General features: G+C 45.2%; 1 protein-coding gene across 2 annotated transcripts in view; it reads left to right on the top strand.

The window, feature by feature from the left end:
• Nucleotides 1–16,351, top strand: part of CACNA1D (calcium voltage-gated channel subunit alpha1 D) — a 277,357-nt gene that overhangs the window by 238,604 nt on the left and 22,402 nt on the right. The gene's annotated exons all lie outside the window — the stretch shown is intronic.

Genomic DNA, 16,351 nt, shown 5'->3' with positions numbered 1-16,351 from the left:
TCCACGTGAATTTAAGTGGTATATAAGTAACCTTTCTATATGAACTGTCTTCTGCATACGTGAAGATCTCAGGAGAACCAGAAATCTACATTGACAATAGGAATAAAGAACCACGAAAGTGTCGCTGGAGGGAAAACAGACACCTCCAAATACTGTGGATGTACATGGAATTACCACACTTCTTATTTTCATCTGCACTCCTTTGTACACAGCAAAATAATAACTTACACTATAAGATGTTGAAAGAAAGCATGCCATTAATTGAATCCTCATAGACATAATGCTGCATGTTCTAAGAACAGATGAGTAGGGTTGTATAGAAGAATTAATAAATCTGAACAAGGGTTTTTCTGTTTACATATATCCTTCCACCAATGTGTGAAGTTTACGACCATGATCATCCAGTGGAAAAAGCTGGCCGACACTTATCACATTCCCATTTGCTGAAAGATTAGGACATGAAGAGAGTTCCCTGTCAAGCATTATCTGGCAAAGGAGATAAAGCTTTGTTTCAAGGTCTGCTAGAAGCAGAGATGGCCCTACCTACCCTTGGGCAAAATGGAAAAGTCACCCCAGAAAGCAAATGCAAGCGTGAAATATCAGATTGTGTTAGGAAGCTTGCCCTGCAGTTCATAAGGTAGCCTGCTATCCTTAAAGAAGATGGCATATTCTAGTTCATTGTCAGGGATGAAGTATGATATTGACTACCAGCCAAAGATGGAAAGATGAGGCAAAACTGTTGGTAGGAATACAGAGAACATCTCTCAGTGCCATAGGCAACTCTTCAGTTTTGTGGTCTCAAAAGCAAATGCAAAATTGGTTTGGGTGGCAACTTTTTATGGTTGAAGTTTTTAAAGAGAATTGGACAAGCTAAAAAGCTCAGCTCCCTCCTTCAAATTACTTATTTTATTTATTTATTTATTTATTTATTCATTTTTCCAATACACAAATACATAGGAAGAAAATAAAAATGAAGTAATATATATAAGGATAAAAGTGAAAATAGAAGAGAAGATATATGAAAGGAAGAAAATATATATGATATATGAGATAAAGGAAAGACAATTGGACAGGGGACGAAAGGCACACTCGTGCACTTATGTACGCCCCTTAATTACACATTCTCAAGATCTCTCTATAATCACAAAAAGTTGCTTCTGGGCACTTGTTCCTTTAATATACCACACTGGCAAAATCCAGAACTGGAACACTACCAAATGCTAATGTATCTCATACAACATACACCGTTCTCCCATTGATCAGCAAGTAGCTGATCAAGTAGAACTAATTTCACAACAAATCCTATTCGGAAAATCTCACTTCTGTCATCCCAATAGTTCTGCCCAGCTGGTCTCTAACTCTGAACAAATAGAGATTTTCCCCCCCTACATAGTTCATCACAAAAAGATTGCAGTAGCCTAGGAGAAGTTCTTCTCACTCACAATCCCCTAAAAGGGAGTTGTGAGGTGTGAAACAAGGCTTCCAAATGGCATTTGGTGAGTATAATAAGGATGGCAAAGTATTGATACTTTCGTATCGCTGGATAGACAAAAAAAAGTTGACTTGCATCTGTGTTTAATCATATTCATTGTTTGTCACTGATAAGCAATACATCATTCTTTGTATTTTGTCAGTATCACCCCAGGTGGCTATTCTGATATTTTATCTACTGCAGCTTCTCAGTAAATCAAGGAAACCCTCCCCCCCCCCCCCCCCACACACACCTCATTCATTATTTAGGAATAGGCCATTCAGGGGTGATCCTGTCAAACACTTTTTTTGTCTACAAATTCCAGAGTTTGACTAGGTGCCTAGCAGAACTGTTCATCAGGTTTCTGAGAAACTCCCCAATGCCTGCTGGTGATGACAAAATGTGAGCTGAGCTATGTTGCTGTTTAATGGCTAGGAGTTGGTTTAACAAGTATGCTTAACCAAAACACTGTGCTGATCAATGTATATATAAATGACTAAGATGAAAGTTAAGAAAAATATGATTATAAACTTTGCAGGTTGAGAATATAGCAAACACTTTTAGGCAATGTCCAAATGAAACAGTAGGCAGAAAACAACAAGATTAATTTGTATAATACAAAAGTAGAAAGAATCAAAGGCATATATATATAGGATTTTGGATGGCTTAGGGAACTAGATTGGGTACCAGTGCATGCAAAAGAATTTAAGTTTGTTGATGGATCACGAGTTGAACATGAGCTACAAAAGCAAATGCAATTCTAAGGTGGATCAAGGAAAGTCATTCTTTCATTGTATTCTCTGATTATCAGTTCTTGCGTCGGATGTGGAATAAGCACACGGACCACAGAGCTGGGTTTTATGGGTCACTTTATTTATTTAAATCTGGATCTGCATAGGAAGCCAATGGGACAGAACTTCCATTCCAAACATACTTGGACAACTTAAGGGTGAAAGCTCCTTGCTGAACAAGGGAAGGTTGCCCTTGGCCTTGAACTTGACCTTGGTCTTGACCTTCCCTTGCCCTCTCCCACGCCCAGGGTGTGGGGAAGGCTCACCCCTGTTTGTGGGCTTGTGGCGAGTGAACCCCAAGGGCACCCACTCCCCAACACTCAGGCGGATTCTTCCCGGAGCTTCTGGTGAGGGGGAGCCCACCTTCCAAAAGGTGCCCTAAAGGAGATCACACAGTTGCTGCTAGCCCTTTTTTCCGCCCCATACCGCCATCCCAGTGACCAAGAGAATTCAAGCCAATTAACCCTTTCCTGAAAGGAATTAATGCTAAGCACCCCCTAACCTCTCCCATCCCCAGACCCAGTGTGGAGTAGGAGAAAAAACAGCCATAACCTAAACAGCGGTATGGCTGCCAAAAATTTCTACTCAGCCCCTGAAGACGACCAGTAATCACACTGATACCTTGGGGAGGGTGGGCGGTTGTGGGCCTGCAGCAGGGGCCAACGAGTCCAAAATAGAAAGGGCGGAAAGCAGCGCCCCATCACTTTTAAGTGAGGGGCTCTCCGCCTGACCCCCAGAATGCCTAGTGCTGCATGCAAGGCCTTCTGGGCAATCACGTGCGTTATCGCACGACCGCCCCTTGCAACCTTCTGGCGGTGGTACCTAGTGCATCAACCCGCAAATACAAGCCAGCCCAGAGTGGCCGGCTTTTTACTTATCTAAAACATGTATCTAGTTCTTGCTATCTCATTTTTGAAAACACATTGCTAAATTGGAATAGAGAACAACCGAGATAACGAATTTGTAAGGGAAAAGAACATGTGAGGAATATTTGGAAGCACTGGTGATCTTTAGCCTGCAGAAGAGAAGAATGTGGAAAAACAATATATCAGTACTTGTAGTTAAGTATCTGATGGACTGTCTACACAGAGAATGTAGCATAATGTTTCGGTTTTCCAGAAGATGTGAAAAGAAACGTGCTTGAATTACCAAAGAATTAGATTTTTCAATAAACATTGGGAAAAATGTCCTCTTGATAAAAGGAGTGGAATAGTTGAACAGACTGCTTCAATGGATGGCAAATTCTCCTTTGCTAATGTTTAGATGCTGGATGATCAATTTTCAAAATACTATTGTAATATGGATTACAGCATTGGGTAGGGCATAAGACTAAGCAATTGTCAAGGTCCTTTCCAACCCTTAAATCCAATGCAGCAGAATAGAATTACATGGATGAATTGCCACAACTACTTTGGCACTTTTCAGCTACCATTTTTTGGGGGGGAATTTTTTCCGATTTTTTTTAACTGCAACTTCTGAGTGATCTTTAAGGCAGCCAATGTAGTGCATATTGCAGTAGTTCAAATGGGAAATGGCGAAAGCATGAGTGAATGAACCAATAGTGGGTTCTAAAACCCATTACTATTAGTACATGCACAGAAGCATCCTGGGTGGGTGGGCGGAGCCTCCCACCATGGGTGCTACTGGTTCACAGAACTGGGCCGAACTGGGAGCAACCCACCGCTGCAATAAATCTACCAGTCTACCCATGGACGCCATTGTGTACAAAATAAGGTTGTGCAAAGGTCCTCCCAGCTGTGGTTATCACCTGCTCATTGAGCAGGAAACTAGAGAAATGCCAATTTGCATACTAACTTTGCCTGGGGAGGGACTACCCCTTTCACAGCTAAAGATGGTTAGTCCCTGATTCTGTGACATCCCCTAACCTGCAGGTACTGAGGCCTGCAGTGGAGCTGAACTCAGTTCAGCCTCTTAAAGCATCTTTGTAGAAATACCTTCCTTGTGCCAGACCAAATAGGAATAACCATCAAAACAACCAATCAGGATCAGGAACAAAAGATCAGCAACTTTACCAACCTGCACCAATTTGAAATAACTTGGCTAAAGAATCAAGACCCTTGAATTAATTATTATAAGAGCCCCTTCCACCACCAGTCCTTGTTTGTGATCTACAAAGTCTTTAAAGATACCAGCCACAGGGCATCTTGTCTATGTCACCATTATTAAATCCTGAAGCCCCACTCTGCCCAACAGATAGTACTGTGAAAGATACTACACTTATATACTAATTTACTTTTCGATGCATGATCCCCAGACATTCTTAAGTTAGTAACATTTTCTCTGAAAACACTATAAATATTGTGATTGGCCTATGAGGATTCATTTTGGGGAATATCCCCCACACATGCATTGTATTATTTATATGCATATTTACAGTTATAAATATTTCATTGTACAAAAAAAAAAAGCAGAATCTCAGAAGACACTTTAGAAAAGAAGACTTTTCCTGCCACTCAGTTGGATTAGCATGCCTTGGAATATTTAGATAATTAGAACTATCTGCTTGTTGGATTAGAGCAGTGTTTTTCAACCAGGGTTCCATGGAACCCAAGGGTTCCACAAGGCCAGCTAGGGGTCCCGCGACTTAATGAGAAGGTAAGGTAAGGCAGGTCGCCCCTTTAATCCTGTCCGCTTCTGCAACAGGACAGCCTCTTCCTCCGTCTCATGTCCAGCAGATCAATCATGCTCAACAGCAGCAGTCGCCAAGCAGGAGGAGGAGTGGCGGTGGCAGCGGCGCTGACAGTACAAGGAGCGCCCCTCTAGCCCCTGGCTGCAGTGGCAGGAGAAAGAGGAGGAGGTGGGAGCAACTGCCGCTCCAGGACCTCCAATGTGGAACTTCCCAGTCCAGGGCCGAGGCACGCCAGGTGGCTCAAGGTTCTTTCCTGCTCCTCATGCCTCCTTCCTGTGCCCACATACATGCTGCCGCACTCAGCCAAGCGGCCAACTCATCTCCCTTTTCCCTGCGCAGGGCACTGTAAGAGAGAGCGCCCTATTACTTGGGGCCTGAAAAGGCAGAAGGGGGGGAAGGCATCCGCTCCGGCTTTGCCTTCACTCTGACCCTCCCACAGCCCACCGCAGCCGCCAGAAAGTGGGGAGGGAAAGTGGGTGGAATGGAGCAAACAGCCTCCTCATTTTGCCCCGCTCAGGTCCAGCACTCCCAGCGAGGGTACGCAGCGCAGCCTTTCTCTCTCTCTCTCCCTCTCTCTGCTACTCCACAGCCATGGACCTCCACGCAGTAGCAGCCCTTGCTGATTCTGCCTCCATCCTCTAAGGCTGCATTACTATTACTATTAGTCTTCTTATCATTCCTATCACTGACCTCCCACTTATGATTATGAGTGTAACTTGTTGCTTCTATCCTAAGATTTTTATTAATATTGATTGTTTCTTGATTGATTATTTGACCCTCTGACAATCATTAAGTGTTATACCTCATGATTCTTGACAAATGTATCTTTTTATGTACACTGAGAGCATATGCACCAAAGACAAATTCCTTGTGTGTCCAATCACACTTGGCCAATAACAGAATTCTATTTCAGCTTCAGGCTGTACACCTTAATGCAGTGTTTTTCAACCAGGATTCCGTCAGAAATCTGATGACACCAAAGGGTTCCCCTGAAGAAAAAAGATTGAAAAACACTGGATTAGGGTTAGGGCATGTCCTTCAAAACTATGTTTCACACATAGAATAGAATTATTTATTGTCCAAGTATGATTGGACATACAGTGGAACCCCGACTTACGAAATTAATTGGTTCCGGAAGGAGGCTCGCACGTCGAAAAGCTCGTATGTCGAAACATTGTTTCCCATAGGAAACAATGTAAAAGCGATTAATGCGTGCAAGCCCGAGGGCTGAGGGGAAAAGACGTCGGCTGAAGCGGGGAAGTTCGCCAGGAGTCAGCAAAGAAGCCGCGCGTGTGTTTTAAAAGATCGGAGCCGGCATGGGGAGGCTTTCAATCAGCCCCCGAGCCCCCAACCCGGACTCGGGGGTTGATTGAAAGCCTCCCCATGCCGGCTCCGATGTTTTAAAACACACGTGCGGCTTTTCCGCTGACTCCTAATGCGGGGAAGTTCGCCAGGAGTCAGCAAAGAAGCTGCGCGTGTGTTTTAAAACATCGGAGCCGGCATGGGGAGGCTTTCAATCAACCCCCAAGTCCGGGTTGGGGGCTCGGGGGCTGATTGAAAGCCTCCCCATGCCGGCTCCGATGTTTTAAAACACACGCGCGGCTTTTCCGCTGACTCCTAAAGCGGGGAAGTTCGCCAGGAGTCAGCAAAGAAGCCGCGCGTGTGTTTTAAAACATCGGAGCCGGCATGGGGAGGCTTTCAATCAACCCCCGAGTCCGGGTTGGGGGCTCGGGGGCTGATTGAAAGCCTCCCCATGCCGGCTCCGATGTTTTAAAACACACGCGCAGCTTTTCCGCTGACTCCTAAAGCGGGGAAGTTCGCCAGGAGTCAGCAAAGAAGCCGCGCGTGTGTTTTAAAACATCGGAGCCGGCATGGGGAGGCTTTCAATCAGCCCCCGAGCCCCCAACCCGGACTCGGGGGTTGATTGAAAGCCTCCCCATGCCGGCTCCGATGTTTTAAAACACGCGCGGCTTCTTTGCTGACTCCTGGCGAACTTTCCCGCTTTAGGAGTCAGCGGAAAAGCCGCGCTTGTGTTCTAAAAGATCGGAGCCAGCCTGGGGAAGCTTTCCATGCTGGCTCCGATCTTTCAAAACCGGCGCGTGGCTTCTTTGCTGCTCCTAAAGCGGGGACGGCCCCCCCCACCCCCAAGCAGAAGCCAAGGACCCCCCCACCCCCAAGCAGAAGCCAAGCGAATGCTTACCAAGTGGGATACTACGAGCAGAGAGGAGCCGGGCGCTTCCTTGTCTTCCTTCGCCGAAAGAGTCAGGGAGGCGTGGCTCGTATCCCGGATGTGAGCTCGGGAGGCGAACGGAAATGACGCTCCCTCCCAAGTTCTTATCTCGAGTTGCTCGCAAGTAGAGCTGCTCGTATGTTGAGGTTCCACTGTACAAGGAATTTGTCTTTTGTGCAGTTCATTGGTGGGTTCCTATCGGTTCTAACTGGTTCTATAGTCTGTGGCTGCCACCATCTTTTTGGGGGGGGGGTGTTAAATGTTTTTGTTGGTTTTTGCTTCTGCGTATGCACAGAGGCCGATTTTTTGGAACTTTTCAGCTACCATTTTGGGGGGGTGGGGGGATTTTTTCTGATTTTTTTTTTACTACTTGAAAGATTTTTCTTCTGTTGCTGCTTGAAAAAGGAACCCTCCCGCTTGCCCCCAGGTTTATACTTATCCAGGTTTATTCTTATTCTGTTGCCCAAAGCACAGTTGATTAGCTCCTCAGCTGTATTTCCGACTTATTATAGCTACTGAGCATGCAATGAAGCAGAATTGCACAAGGGGACATGTGTCTGCGTGCTTGCTAAGCTCATTTGTGCACGCAAAACACTGTGATGCGAACCAGTAGTGAAGGTAAGTGGAACCCACCCATGAACTACTGTGAAAAGAAAAAGATTAGATCTGCAGACAGATCTAATCTAGTAGGATTTTCTCAAGAAAACACTGAGAGAAATTGGGGAAATTCTCAGAAATTTCCCCATTCTCCACTGCACTGCTCAGAGAGTCCAACATGGGTAGAGTTCAGCCTGATTGGAAGGGACTGAGTTAAAATTAGCATAATAAATAGGTCCCGTCCCCCTTGTGGACCCTGGTGAGTCAGTCTTTAAAACTCAGTCATAGTGAAGGGACATATGAGTTGCTTATTCCTATGATTTGATTCATAGAATGCTTTATTTATTTATTTATTTATTTATTTATTTAAGGTTTACTAACCTTTCCCCCCCCCCTCCCCTCTTGTTTCCTTTTCTTTACAGGAACATTTGAGGACATTTGTTGAAGGGATTCCCTCATCGTTAGACCCAGGTCCCTACTCTGAGGAGTAAACCTGCAACGTTTTTACCGGTCTGAGCCTCTATACAGGCTCTATAGATTGAGGAAAGCCGGGAGGTCCCTAGTCTGAGGACTATACCTCTCAGGCGGCGGCGGCTGGAGCAGAGGATAAGAAGGGCAAACAAAAAGCCCCACGCTCCAAGCCTGGAGTTTCCCGCGCCGATCGGGACCGCCAGATGAGATCGCCGGCTTCGGGCTGCTTTATTATGCAGCCAGGGCGAGAGCAGCAGCCGCGGGGCCGTCAGAAGCTCCGGACGCCATTTTGGATGGGGGAAAAGCTCCGTTGTTCGATTTGGGCGCTTTGCCGCCAATTTTCTTCTGCGAAGTCATGGCATTGCCCGGTAAGGACTTCCGCCCGCCATTTTGGGGGCGGAAACGCCATAATCTTTCGATCCTCGGCATTACTAGGCACAGGCTATAGGTCACAGGAAGTGATACAGTACTTCCTGCGGCCGCCATTTTTGGATGACTCATTGCCTCGTGCTTTAACAGGAGATCGGAGATTGTTGTTTTGCTTACACATTCAGCAAAATAATGGCGGATCTTCCCCAATCGCTGGGCCCAGAACCCTCCACATCGGGATCAGGTGCACCCAAGGGCAAGGAGAAGCAGCATTCGTCGAAATCGAAGGCTAAATCCTCGCAGTCATCTTCTGCCTTAAAAGAGGCAGAAAGGCGCATCAAAGCCCTGGAAGGACAGCTGGAAGCGGCTCAAAGGCAACCACCACCTGTGCAGGCACAGCCCATTGTGGCATCAGGTCAGACTACGGGCCCTGTGACATCTGCAACTCCTTCCAGGCTTCCTGAGGGGATGGGATCTGCTACTGACAGAGATTGGTCCCCAGACAGGTCAGAGGCTCCATTTCCAGAACCTTTAAGACCTGAGGCCCAAGCCACTGCTGCACCATGGCATTGCAGCCCACAGGTACTGGCTCCCTCGGCTACCTTTACTCCTACAGCGGCTGGGCTGCTTTCTTCTCCTGACACCTGGCACCGCATGTCCCCAGCCATTTAGGACATGATTGCCTCTGCATACTCACAGGGGATAGCTGCAGGGGCCCAACAATATGCAGCTGCATTACCTCCTGCTCCTCCAGCCCCACCACAGGCTCCAGCCTACAGAAACATCTGGGCGGCCCCTGAACCGGGTCTAGATCCAGCAGATGACTTATCTGAAGACGAGGGTCCCCCACCTGAGCCACCAGCCTTTACAGGCCTCTTTAGGCCCTCTCTTTATAGAGTGTTGCTCAATAAAGCCAAGTTGGCAGTGGCACAAGGCCTGCAAAGTCAGGAGGGCCGGTTGAGGCAGGACATTAACAAACTGTTAGCAGCCTCAGAATTTTCTGCTGACGCCACACTCTCAGCATCCTGCTTCGCATCTAGAGCCATGGCTTCCAACCTATTTTCCAGACGCTTCCTCTGGCTTCGCTCCTGGCAGGCTGATGCCAAATCAAAGTGGAGACTAGCTTCTGCCCCCTTTGATGGTGAGAAGCTTTTTGGCAGTTCTCTGGACAAGGTCCTAATCGAGGACAAGGATAAAAAGAAGATCCTACCCAGGACTTACAGACGTCAGGATAGGCGCTCAACCCCATATTACAGGAGGCAGTCCTTTCAGACGGAGTCCCCCTCAGCCTCTGCCCAACCATTTAGATCATACAACCAAGGGGCTTACAATCAGCCCACATACAGATCAGATAGAGGCAATTTCGGAGATAGGAACAGACAGTTCCAGCAGTCACGAAGACCCTTTAGAGGGTCTAACCGGGGTGGATACCGCAAAAACAAATGACTTACCTCAGTTTCCCATCGGAGGCCGGCTTCAATATTTCACCGACTCCTGGGAAGCTATCTCTACCGACGCCTGGGCACTAGATACCATATCCCAGGGTCTAAAATTAGAATTTTTACACCCACCCCCAAACAGATTTCTACGCTGTCCTGTGTTATGTCACCAACAGAAAGCAGAGCTTTTGCATCAGGAAATCTACCACCTCTTGGAGATAGGGGCCATCGAGAGGGTCCCACCTCTTCAGGAAGGCAAGGGATACTACTCGATGGTATTCCTGATTCCCAAAACCTCAGGAGGATGCCGTCTCATACTCAATTTACGTCAACTCAATTTGTACATCAAGTATCACAGATTCAAAATGCATTCTTTGAAAACAATCCTGGCTGCAATCCGGCAACAGGACTGGCTCACGTCTATCGACCTAAAGGAGGCATATCTGCACATCCCGGTTCATCCGGAGCACGGACAGTTCCTGAGGTTCTGTTTCGAGGAATTCCATTTCCAGTACAAGTCCATGCCCTTCGGCCTCTCCTCGGCTCCAAGGGTATTCACGAAACTTTTGGATATCCTGACCGCAGACCTGAGATCAAGACCCCTGAGGTTGCTGGCCTACCTGGACGACATTATAATTCTGTCCAGCACTCCCCGCCAAGCAAGGGAAGACCTAGTGGAAACCATCAGATCACTGGAGGCGCGGGGATTTACGATCAACCACCAAAAAAGTCACTTCACCCCTACTCAGTGCCTTTTGCATTTGGGCTCATGCATCGACACGCAGAGAGGCAAGGTATTCCTTTCAACCGAACGTCAGGACAAAATCAGGGACGTGACAGGTTACCTGAAATCCCAGAAGAGAGTCTCACTGGCAGTACTGTCTCAGGTACTAGGGATGTTCATCTCTTGCATCGATATAGTGCCTTGGGCGAGACTCCATGCCAGACCCTTGCAATGGTTTCTGATCCCCTTTCAAAAACGCAGGATCAGTCACGCAAACAGACTGGTAGAGATTTCGCCGGAAGTGCGCCGCTCACTCCACTGGTGGCAATCACCTGCCCTCCAACGAGGATCCACGTTCCTTCTGCACCACGAAGTCACAATAACCATGGATGCGAGTCTGTCCGGATGGGGTGCCCACTCACCTTCCGGAGTGGCCCAGGGCCTGTGGACTCTACAGGAGCGCTGGGACTCGAACATCAACTTTCTGGAACTCAGAGCAGCCCACCTAGCTCTGCTGCATTTCCAACCACAGGTGAGAGGGAAACATGTCCTCATCCTAACGGACAATTTCTCAACTCGGGCCCACATAAACCACCAAGTGGGCACGAGATCGGGCAGATTAATGCTGGAAGCCCACAACCTCTTCAGGTGGGCGGAACAACATCTCTGTTCGTTAAGGGCCGAACACATCTCCGGTATCTGCAACACCCAGGCGGACTGGTTGAGCCGCACAACCATAGACCCAGCAGAATGGCGTCTGGACACACGACTGTTCCAAGAAATCACATGCAGGTATGGGACACCAGAGGTAGACCTCTTCGCAACGAACCTCAACACACAGCTACCGAGGTTTTTTCCCCGCTTCCCATCACCGGGAGCAGAACAGGTCAACGCACTACATTGCCCCTGGCCCAGGGGCCTTCTCTATGCGTTCCCGCCAGTACGCATCATGCCAAAGGTGATCCACAAGCTTCTGCAGGAACGGGCAGAACTCATTTTAATAGCCCCGTATTGGCCCAGGCGCCCGTGGTTTTCAGACCTCACAGCGCTGTCAATCTCTCCCCCTTGGCACATTCCACACCACCGGATATCGCTAACCCAGGGGCAGTTTCCCACCCAGACCCTCAGTGGTGGAAACTTGCCGTCTGGCACTTGAGGGGGACCACTTGAGAAGACAGCAGGTGCCAGAAAGGGTCATCGCGACGATCCAGGCATCGCGACGCCCCTCCACGACTAGAATTTACCAAGCTACCTGGGCAGCGTACTGTTCCTTTTGTAAAACTAAACAGTTTGACCCTCAAAAACCATGTGTAGTACAGCTTCTGTCCTTTCTACAAGAGGGTTTAGACAGAGGATTAGCACCTAATACACTACGTAGGCAGGTTGCGGCCATAGCATCTATTCTTAAATTGGACCTATCCAGACCTATCTCCCACCACCCATGGATAAAGGACTTTATCAAGGGTGCGGCTAACCTCAACCCACCTACAGTTCATCGGTTTCCAACTTGGGACCTGCCAACGGTGCTCCAGGCCCTTACGGGACCTCCCTTCGAACCCCTACGAGAGGTTTCTCTACAGTTTTTATCCTATAAGACAATATTCCTGGTTGCTATCACTTCTGCTCGACGGGTGTCGGAGGTCGCTGCACTGTCAGTAAGACCAGACTTGTGCATATTCCATCCAGACAGGGTGGTTCTGAGACTGGACCCGACTTTCCTGACCAAAGTCAACTCGGTCTTCCACCGAGCGCAGGAACTTGTGCTTCCAAGCTTTTGTGCTCAAGGTTCTCATCCATTGGAACTGAGATGGCACACGCTGGATGTGCGACGTGCTCTTAGGATTTACATTAAATGCACCAAGGCACTTCGGAGGTCAGAGGCATTGTTTGTTTCCTACGCCTCAACTTCTAAGGGATTAAAGATTTCGTCCAAAACAGCAAGTAGATGGATTAAGGCCTGTATCGTTACAGCTTACCAGACATCTTCCACGCCACTTCCACCAGGCCTCACGGCACACTCCACAAGGAGTGCAGCTACGTCAGCGGCCTGGGCAACCCAGGCTCCGATTGAGGACATATGTCGAGCAGCAACCTGGACAGTGCCCGACACATTCATTAAACACTACCGTTTAGACACCTATGCTTCGGCGGAGGCTGCCTTCGGACGCAGAGTACTGCAGGGTGTGTGCAGAGAACCAGTGCCCCTGTCCTAGCCTTTCCTGCCCTGAGGACTTAACTTGGGTATATCCCATGTTGGACTCTCTGAGCAGTGCAGTGGAGAAGGACCGTTGAACTTACCTGAACGGTCTTCTCGCTGCACTGCGAAGAGAGTCCAAACCCACCCGGCTTTAGAGCCCATGGGCACTAAGTTTCAGTTATGACAGTTGCCACAGTTTGTTGGTTGAATAAATGTTCTTGAGTTTTTACACTATGACTTCATTTTATTATCGACTGACTCACCAGGGTCCACAAGGGGGGCGGGACCTATTTATTATGCTAATTTTAACTCAGTCCCTTCCAATCAGGCTGAACTATGCCCATGTTGGACTCTCTTCGCAGTGCAGCGAGAAGACCGTTCAGGTAAGTTCAACGGTCCATTTGGGAAAGATGTTCTTGAATGATTATGATTTATGATATTTCCTTCAATATGGTCATGATGTGTAACAGTATGTTATGTGAAAAAAGGTATTTTTGAAGCAACCCTTCTTACGATATCAATGCATGTCAACAGAAGCCAGGAAAAGAAATACAGAATAAATTAATGTAAGAATAACATTGATAGGATCTTCGATCTTTGATGTTATTCAACCTTCCCCCCAAACCACTGATGTACAAAAATCTATAATCTAAAGAAGATACGGGAAGTGAAATAAATTGAAAACACTTAATCTATGCCCACATGAAAGTTGCAAGCAACATCTCAAGCCTTACTAAGTACTGTAACCCCACTTGACGTCTCAAAGTCAATGATGTTGCTTGGATGCATTGTTTAGGAAAGGGCAATGATAAATTTGAGATAAGAAATACTATTTGAGGGAGAGACAATATGCATGTTTTCCTCAATGAGAGTTCTGCATCTGCCATGAAGCTGTTTTGTGACAACACCCACAACTTAACTTCAAAATTAATTTTCCTGTAACTAAGAAGTTTGGCAATCTGTTGCTTTAATTTATTTGTTTGTTTTCCTAACCTGACAGCCACAAACCATGTTGTTTCTGTCAATCCCAATCAGGCCATTTCCTGGGTAAAAGGAAATTGTAGTCCAATGCTTGAGTTGGGAAGAATATTTTCTATGAACATTCAAAATAGCATGTTCAAAATTTACATTTAGCAGTGCATGCATGAATGGCCACTGTTTATGACAAGTGTCCATTAATAGACTGTACCATAAAAAGTATGCACAAATCAATACGTCTGGCTGATTGCATTGTAAAATAAAAGATAAAGGCATTGCAGTTTGTAAAATATAAAGTGCAATTGTATTTAACAAAGCTTTGCTATCTTTGTGCAGTATCTACAACCCTCAATTAACTACCATAAGAGTAATAATATATAATTATGACATTCCAAAGAGGTTTTCAATGGTTATTAAATGCAAATGGGGGTTGTACGTCATTGTGCTTTTACTTCATTGGCCTGCAATGTTCATACTGGGCTCATATCAAGCTCAGCTGAACAGGGTTTAATAATAGAACACAGATCTCTTTGTGTAAGGAATGTGAAGGAAACACAGCTTCTAGGCACTGAGATAGGATGGACTCTGTGAATTCTAATGCTACAGTGGATTCTGGACTTGACTACTACATCTCTTACATACACTGCTATAGTGTAGGTGCCCCACATTTTAATATTTTGATTATGTGTGGTCCGGAATTACGGGTGTCTTAACTGGTTATGCATTATACAGTATTTTATTAGTAGCTATTCTTTCTAAAGAAACTTTTCAATGGTATAAACCAAATCAGGTAAGTGAAATCAAAAGTAACAGGATAGCTTTCTCTTATTCAAGGTATTTGTAATTGCTGTAAGGTCTTATACCAGCAGTTGGTTGATTGGTTTCTACTTTGTCTTCAGGAAATTTACAAAGGATAGTAATTTTTTTAAAGTCAACCAAGCAGCATTTATTTTAATGAAAGGGTGGAAGAATCCTGAATATTTACTGACATTGGGATTAAATGTTAGGTGCATTTCCTCCAGGTACTGATTATTAATTTTTTGGTGAGTTTTATTGTTTAAATTTTGAAAGTTGTAGTTTTTCCTGTGATTATTGTTTGAGGTGAGCCATAGCATTCGACAGTTCAAATTTCATTGTTATTCATTAACTACAATTTCCAATATGAATCCTTACTGTTGTTTATAATTTATAATAGAGGTGAGTTCAGTCATCTATATTTCTACGTAGTAGAGTTTATTAGCTTTTATTGTAGGTGTATTAACTACTATCTTAATCTAACTGTATACAGAAAGAGGAGGAAATGAGTTGGCAGTAATTAAACATGATTTCAGACATCTTCAATTTAAATTTTATGATTCTAAGAACTTTGTTTGCATTAAAGTTTAAATATAATTCTTGTAAAGCTGTATATGCGAGTATGATTTCTTATTTCCAATATATCACATAAACATGGCATTGTTAATAATGAAATGTATTTTATATATGACAGCTATTTAGTCCTCTGTGAAAATTTAAAAGAACAAATGTAAGTTTTTTTTGGGGGGGGGGTTTCAAAAGAAAAACAGTATTTGTGTTTTCAGAAGTTATGCTGGGGGAATGTGGGTGTATTAATGATTAATGTCATTGCAAATAGTTGGTATTAACATGTTCCCAAAGCACAGCTGCAGTGAATTATCATGTCACTTTTAAGTTATAACCTTGTGTGTTACAAAACAACCTACTGGAAAGACATTCTTGATCTGATAAAGTAAATAGGCTATCAAATTTAAGATGATATCTTTGAAAGTTGAAAATGCTTCTGTTTTGTAAGCATAATCTGCAATTCATTTAGCTTGGTTTGTTTTCCCCCAACCATTGAGTCTTACTTTAGAATTGGTTTATTTCTTTAATTTCAATGTTCCCTGCCCATTTCATATGACATATACAGTAAAGCATTTTGGAGTTGAAGGCCAAATCCCACATATGATACTGGGGAAAGTTGAATCAGAGTTATGTGATGGATTTATTTTTGAAGCTATGGATGAAGATGAAATAGAGCCTACAGAAATCTAAATACATTTCCTATTGTGCACAAACAGACACACATCATCCACTTACAGTAGCACTCACATACAGGTATATAGTAAGGCTATGCACTTAACTAAAATGGTTCAGAATAAGTGTTTTCAAGCTTGTGCAAATGCAGCCCCTCTCTACTATTCATTAAAGCAGTCTAATTTTTTTAGTAGCCTGATGGTTTTATTTGTTTTAACTTAAGATATTGGCTGGACAGTTTGGAGACTAATGGAGGGTTGTTTTTTTCCCTTATTCTGGACACCTCTTTTCTAAAAGAATCACAAGGAAAATCTTTTTTAAAATGCAGTCAAGATATCTAGCTTAAACCTGGAAGGGTTAATATGACCCAAGGGATGTACTGTCCATACTTATTTTCATC

Source organism: Erythrolamprus reginae, chromosome 2 (assembly GCF_031021105.1).
Source record: "Erythrolamprus reginae isolate rEryReg1 chromosome 2, rEryReg1.hap1, whole genome shotgun sequence".
Classification (NCBI taxonomy): domain Eukaryota; kingdom Metazoa; phylum Chordata; class Lepidosauria; order Squamata; family Dipsadidae; genus Erythrolamprus; species Erythrolamprus reginae.
This window is presented reverse-complemented; position numbering and strand designations above follow the sequence as displayed.